The following is a 7,500-nucleotide window of genomic DNA, read 5'->3' on the forward strand; positions in this document are numbered from 1 at the left end:
GACGTGCATTTTTACTCGTGTCCTCTCTCTCTCTCTCTCTCTCCTCTCTCTCTCTCTCTCTCTCTCTCTCTCTCTCTCTCTCTCTCTCTCTCTCTCTCTCTCTCTCTCTCTCTCTCTTAACTCAACATCCTCCTCATTAAATTTCACACCTCTTCACACCTCACTCTCTCTCCCTCTCTCCGCTCTGCCTCCCTCCCTCCCTGTTCCTTATCTTCACTTCTTCCTTTGCTGCTTTTCCCCTTGTCTCCTTCACTTTCTCTTGGGTTCGTCCTGAAATCTAACACTTAGCCACTTTCCCACCATTGACTGAAGAACCTTTTAATTTAGTACTTTCGATCGTTTTGTTCTGCGTCTGACTGAAGAACATTTTAATTTAGTACTTTCGATCGTTTGTTCTGCGTCTGACTGAAGAACCTTTTAATTTAGTACTCTCGATCGTTTGTTCTGCGTCTGACTGAAGAAACTTTTAATTTAGTACTTTCGATCGTTTGTTCTGCGTCTTTCGTAACTACGTGTAACCCCAAGCACAGTACAGATTCCTCGCGTCCTCCTTTTCTATTCGTCTCTTGTGCGTAGCCTAGTATAGTTCCCGAGACGTTACTCTTCTGGCCACGCAATCTTAAGACAGAGAACGGGTCACTTACTCCAAGCCATAACTCAAGTATTTCTCGCTCACCGTGTCAATCAGTGAGTGAAAAGATGAACTGAGTTACCCATGAGATTTTTAATAGGTCAGCTTAATCTAATTTGATGTAAGAGAAGGTTAATATGGAGATAACCTTAGCCTAATAATTTCCAGACACTATTTATTGATCTACGCAATGAAGGGACCTGCAGTGAAATTAATGAACCGAACCTAACTGAATCTAACTAAACCTGTCCTACCCCTCGGATGAAAACGTTAGTGTTATTTCAGTACCATTCTAACGTAGACTTAGATCAAGCCTAAAAGCAACACGGCAAAAAAGGACCCACGTTAATATGTCCTAGTGAATGACAGACAAATGCGTAGATGCAGGTAGTCGCTAGTGTCGCCATCTCGAGGGTTTAGGATAAGACGACCCAAATAAAAACACATGTGAGGTCTAGTAGCCACGAGGGTACGAGTGGCTGAGGAGGTGAACGGCTGACAGGACAGGAAGAGAGAGAAGAAATATTGGTATAAAAAGCCAGGTTGCTGATAGAGGAGCGTTGAGGAGGTGGTGGGGTCAGGGAATGCTAGGCTGTGGTCACGTGATGGTCAAAAGTTGAGATGTTTTTGCTGTTCTTGATATTATTGTACGTGTATATGATTGTTACATTTTCTTTTGTGTTAGATTAGACGAGTGTGAGTGGAAGATGATGTTGCTCTTGGGAGGACGAGGCGGTGGGTCAGGGAATGCTAGGCTGTGGTCACGTGATGGTCAAAAGTTGAGATGTTTTTGCTGTTCTTGATATTATTGTACGTGTATATGATTGTTACATTTTCTTTCGTGTAGATTAGACGAGTGTGAGTGGAAGATGACGTTGCTCTTGGTAATATTAGTAAAAGTCCGTGTATGTGGTTATTGCATTTCTTCTGTGTTACGAAGACTAGACGTGTATGAGGTGATGTTGCTGGATAAAAAAAATATGATAATGATTTTACGTTAGAATAATAATGAGAGGTGAAAGTACTTGCCGTTTTGGAAGGGCAAGGAAAAGTAGGGCGAAGAAAAGGACATGTTTTTAATACATCCTTTCAGAGTAAATAGGCATGAATGAATGATAATGATAATACCTAAATACATAAACTTCCTTACGTGATATGTATCGATTAAATATAAAACCAATAGTGGGAAAAAAATATTCATAGTAACACACACACACACACACCCACAGTGACGTCAATTGATACAAGGATATTACCTTCTAGTGATCTAGGTGGAAGCCGCCAGGAATGTGAGAAGAGAAAACCGACAGGTAACCGTCAGCAGTTGCAAGTCCTTTAATCTCTTAACTCGCCAGAGATAGAGAAGAGAAAACCGACAGGTAACCGTCAGCAGTTGCAAGTCCTTTAATCTCTTAACTCTTTTTGTTCACCAGCTAAGGTTGTATTTATAGCCACTTGTTAGACTGGTTAAACTCTCTCTACATTATTTAACAAAAACATGAACATGTACACAAGAAATACTGAACATAAAAAATGATTTACATAAAGATATGGACAAAGAGAGTGAATGTGTGTGTGTATGTCTGTGTGAAGAAAGGAGTAATATGATGTATAGAAAAGACGTGTAACGTATGTGTCGAAAAGCGTGCACAGAATGTGTATGTATAAAAAAATGAGGAAGAAGAGATGAAAGACGAAAAATCTGTGCAGTAGAAAGAGAACGGGAGGCTGAAAACATATAAGAGAAAACGGAGTGCTTGGAGCGGTGACTTGTGTTTACATATTACTGGTTCTGAGAAGCGCGTAAGCTTTAGTGTACCCTGAATATGAGAGAAAATGGGATATTTCTATGGCTGACTAGATTATTTGCTACATAACTTCCCCCGAGTGAGGAGGCACGACGAACGATACGTGCTGCTTAGCTGTGGCGCGTGGTGCTGAAGGCGTGGCCGGCGATGTCGGGTCGTGAGGTGCCGTCGGGGTGTGCAGGATGTAGGCGGGCTTGACTCGGTCTATGGCTATGACGTCAGAAGAGCCGTTTCTGTTGATGGTGATGTTTTTCCTCGTCCTGCGGAGGACCTCGAAGGGGCCTTCGTAGGGGCGCTGTAGTGGTTTACAGACAGCGTCAACCCTGACGAAGACGTGTGTGCAGTCTTCGAGATCCTGGCTGACGAAGGTCTTGGCGGGGTGCGTGCGAGGTTGCACCGGCTGCAGGCTTCTCATCGACTCCTTAAGACTGCTGGCGAAGTCTTGGACGCTGCAGGGGCCGGCGTCGGGTGAGCTGGTAAGGAGCTCGCCAGGGAGTCGAAGAGTGGTGCCGTATACGAGCTCGGCAGAAGAGTGGTGAAGGTCCTGCTTGAGGGACGTCCGGATGCCGAGGAGGACGAGGGGTAAGGTGGCGTTCCACTTCTCGCGTTGGTCGCTGGAAGCCATCAGTGACGACTTCAGCTGGCGGTGGAAACGTTCCACTGTAGCGTTGGCCTGAGGATGGTAGCTGGCAGTCCTGTATCGTCGAATGCCGAGTAGTGTCATCAGTTTGTTCCAGACACTGGACTCAAACTGGCCGCCGCGGTCAGAAGTGAGGCTGACAGGAACACCGAAGCGTGAGATCCACGTGCTGATAAAGGCACGTGCAACGGTGTCAGTGGAGATGTCAGTCAGCGGTGCAGCTTCTGGCCAGCGAGTGAAGCGGTCGACACAGGTGAGGATGTAGCGGCAGCCGTCGGAGTGAGGAAGAGGGCCAACGAGGTCGATATGGACGTGTTCGAAGCGTGTGGAGACTGGCGTGAAGGTGGCTGTAGGGGAGCGTGTGTGTCGCGTCACCTTGGAGGCCTGACAGGTGGTGCACCTACGTGTCCAGTCTCTCACGTCCTTGTTGATGGCGGTCCAGATGAATCGGGACGTCATCATGTGTTGTGAAGCTCTGATGCCAGGATGTGAGAGGTCGTGCAGCTGACGGAAGAGTGGATACCTGTGCCGTTGAGGCAGGTATGGTCTGACGGTGTTGGTCGAGACGTCAGCGTAGATGTGCACTTGAGTGCCTGGTAGCTGTACTCTCTTCATCTGTAGTGCGGCGTTTTCTTTCAGTTGCTGCAGCTCGGCGTCAGCGGCCTGATCGGCAGCAATGGCGGCGTAATCGATGAGAGAGGTAGATGTGGCACAGATGTTGCGTGACAGGGCATCGGCTGGGGCGTTATCTTCACCTTTCACGTAACGGAGGTCCGTGGTGAACTGAGAGATGAAGTCTACGTGGCGCAGTTGACGTGGTGAGTAGGATGACTTGTTCTTGATGAAGGTGCTCGTCAGCGGCTTGTGGTCAGTGTAGATATGAAACTGACGTCCTTCGACAAAGTACTGGAAGTGCTTCAATGCCTTGTAGATGGCGAGGAGCTCTTTGTCGAAGGCGCTGTACTTCTTCTCGGCAGTGTTGAGTTTCTTGGAGAAGAAGGCGACGGGTTTCCAGGCACCGTCGATGTGCTGCTGTAGCACTGCTCCAACTCCGGTGTCGGAGGCGTCCGTGGCGATGGAAGTAGGGGCGTCTGGGGCAGGGAAACTGAGCGCTGTGGATGTGAGCGCCTTCCGGGCAGCGAGGAAAGCGTCCTCAGCTGCGGGCGTCCAGGCAAGGGTGACGGACTGGCCTCGTTTGGCTGGCTTCACTAAGGCGTAGAGAGGCTGGAGGAGGAGCGCGCATCGGGGAATGAACCTGTTGTAATAGTTCAGCATCCCGAGGAACTGCTTCAACTGGCGCTGAGTTGTGGGCTTCGGGAAATTCTGGATGGCAGTACAGCGACTTGCAGTTGGGGTGAAGCCTGAGGAGGACACAGTGTGGCTGAGGAAGTCGACTGAAGGCACGCCGAACACGGACTTGTCGGCGTTGACCTGGATGCCGTAGTCCTTCAGACGAGTGAAGACTTGCTCGAGGTGTTGGCGATGAGCAGCGTCGTCTGGGCTGGCAACAAGAATGTCATCGACGTAAGTGAAGCAGAACTGCAGTCCTCGCAAAACTTCGTCCATGAAGCGCTGGAATGTTTGAGCAGCGTTCTTGAGACCGAAGGGCATCCTAGTGTATTCATATAGTCCGAAGGGCGTGATTATGGCCGTCTTCGGGATGTCCTCGGGGTTGATGGGGATCTGATGGAAGGCCTTTACGAGGTCGATCTGGCCGGGCTGGGTGGCGTCGGTGGGTCACGGCTGGGCCAGGCTGGGTGGCGGTTTGGCCGTGGTGGTCCGTGTCAGGCGGGGGCTGACCTGGGCGAGGTACCTATAGCTGTGGCGACGCTATAGTGCTAAAGAACCTGGGACACAGCATTGGTGGAGCTGGCCACTACGGTCTAACTCCGAGTCACCATTTCTAGTGATCTAGGTGGAAGCCGCCAGGAATGTGAGAAGAGAAAACCGACAGGTAACCGTCAGCAGTTGCAAGTCCTTTAATCTCTTAACTCGCCAGAGATAGAGAAGAGAAAACCGACAGGTAACCGTCAGCAGTTGCAAGTCCTTTAATCTCTTAACTCTTTTTGTTCACCAGCTAAGGTTGTATTTATAGCCACTTGTTAGACTGGTTAAACTCTCTCTACATTATTTAACAAAAACATGAACATGTACACAAGAAATACTGAACATAAAAAATGATTTACATAAAGATATGGACAAAGAGAGTGAATGTGTGTGTGTATGTCTGTGTGAAGAAAGGAGTAATATGATGTATAGAAAAGACGTGTAACGTATGTGTCGAAAAGCGTGCACAGAATGTGTATGTATAAAAAAATGAGGAAGAAGAGATGAAAGACGAAAAATCTGTGCAGTAGAAAGAGAACGGGAGGCTGAAAACATATAAGAGAAAACGGAGTGCTTGGAGCGGTGACTTGTGTTTACATATTACTGGTTCTGAGAAGCGCGTAAGCTTTAGTGTACCCTGAATATGAGAGAAAATGGGATATTTCTATGGCTGACTAGATTATTTGCTACAACCTCACCACCATTGCTCACCCTGAAGGAAAACGACACACGAGGCGAGGCGGTGAAGACAACCACACCTCGCCTTTTCTTCACGCGTTCCTAGAGGCTGCGTTGCCTGGACATGAGCCACGGCAGGTCCTCCCAAGCTTCGTTCTCTCACCAGGAAAAAAAAATCAAAGGTCACGGGGATGATTCATTGAGTTCCCGTGAGGTTTTCTCATACTGACGATGCAGAATAATGATCATTTATTTGTTACTTGAATCCTGTAAACATCCTTGAGAAACTTTGTCCCCGTTTTCGTATCTCACTAAGACAATTTTCAAAGACAATAGGGATGATTTGGCGACTTCCCGTGAGGTTTTCTTCTACTGACAATGCAGAATAATGAAATAATTGTTAAATTTTTACTAGTATCATGAAAACAAACTTGAAAACTCAGTCCTCACTATTTTCAAATCTCACAGGAATGATCAGTCGAGTTTTTCAAAGGTTTTCTCTTACTGACGATGCAAAATAATTGTTAAACTATTAATAGAATCATGATAACACCCTTGAAAACCTGAGTAACTTCCACTACAGCCTGTCAAATGTAGTGTAAGTTAGAACCCTCACGCCCGTACTCTGAAACACTGCTCTCTCACCACGATTATTTTCAAAAGGCCACAAATATGACTAGCCGGGTTCTCAAGAGTGTTTTTCCTGTTAGTATTGAAGAAAACTTGTTAATCTGTCACTGGAACCATAAAAACGTCCTTGAAAACCCGTGGAACTTCAACTAGAGCGTTTTGAATATAGTGGAGGTGCGGCGTAGTCTTTTCAACTGGTTCTCAGTCTCACGCACTTGAGAAATCCTTCATGCAACACCTCCCACAGACACGATAATAACAGCGTCATGGATTGGAATGTAGCTTAGGTCACTTCCTCCTTCTCTTCCTCTTCTTCTTCACTCACTTACTTACGGGGTAGTGTTCTTCAGTTTCCACTAGTTTCTATTAATCATTCTCTCGCGCATCTTTTGCTGTACTCTCATTTCATCTTAATCGTGGGTCTTGCTTATCTTCTCCCTTCCGCCATCCTGTGCACTATCCCTTCCCCACGTGGTCCTCTTCTCTTAAAGTAACTTAGGAGCCTCGGAGTTATGTGTAGTCATGAAGGCGACTATTTTTCATCACCTGTTAGCAGAAGGGCAAGTTTGAATGGCTATGCCTTATTGAGTATCAGATACACAAAGATTCTTTCTATCGCGGAAAACTTGCCAACTTTTTTTCGTAATTAGCATCCATAGATAAAGATTTCCTTGCTGATTTAAAGATTTTGAGAAATTGCTTTTTTTTTTTATATTGTCAGGTTAGTAATGATAGAAAATAAATGTCTTTCTTATTATTTTATCTTTCTCTTTTTAAAGTTGCGTGATACCATATCGGATTTCCACCTTTTCCCTCCTTCCTGATTCACTTTTATCACGCTTATCAACACGACCTCTCAAGCAAGGCTCTCATTGGCTAAAAGTGCATGAATGGGATTAGCACAGGCCTTAGTACTACAGATAGAGGTAGCGAGGGAGGGAAGACATACGCAGTAACCAAAGGAGTAAGCTTTCTGTGAGTGAGAGAAGCGAATGAAAAGTATTAGTGAAAGAAAGAAGAGGAAAACACGAATGCTTCATTTCCACCAAACGTTTCGAGTGTTATCTTCTTACTCTCTTCACCGAACAAGAATTAAGGCCAGGAGGTGAAACACTAGTGAACTCAGTACCTCCTTTCAGCCTCAATCTGTGCCTCACGTCACCACCATAGGAACAAGGAAGGAAGGAAGGAAGAGCGGCATGAGATATTTCCGGCCATCATTGTGAAAGGAACCATTATGAGAGATAAGAGAAATATTTCCTGCTGTCTTGAAATCCCTCACCTAC

The 7,500-nt window shown here is 46.3% G+C and overlaps 1 protein-coding gene across 2 annotated transcripts in view; it reads left to right on the plus strand.

The window, feature by feature from the left end:
* LOC135106587 (b(0,+)-type amino acid transporter 1-like) overlaps window positions 1-7,500 on the plus strand; it is an 82,252-nt gene that overhangs the window by 11,837 nt on the left and 62,915 nt on the right. The gene's annotated exons all lie outside the window — the stretch shown is intronic.

This window comes from Scylla paramamosain, chromosome 13 (genome assembly GCF_035594125.1).
Source record: "Scylla paramamosain isolate STU-SP2022 chromosome 13, ASM3559412v1, whole genome shotgun sequence".
NCBI lineage: Eukaryota > Metazoa > Arthropoda > Malacostraca > Decapoda > Portunidae > Scylla > Scylla paramamosain.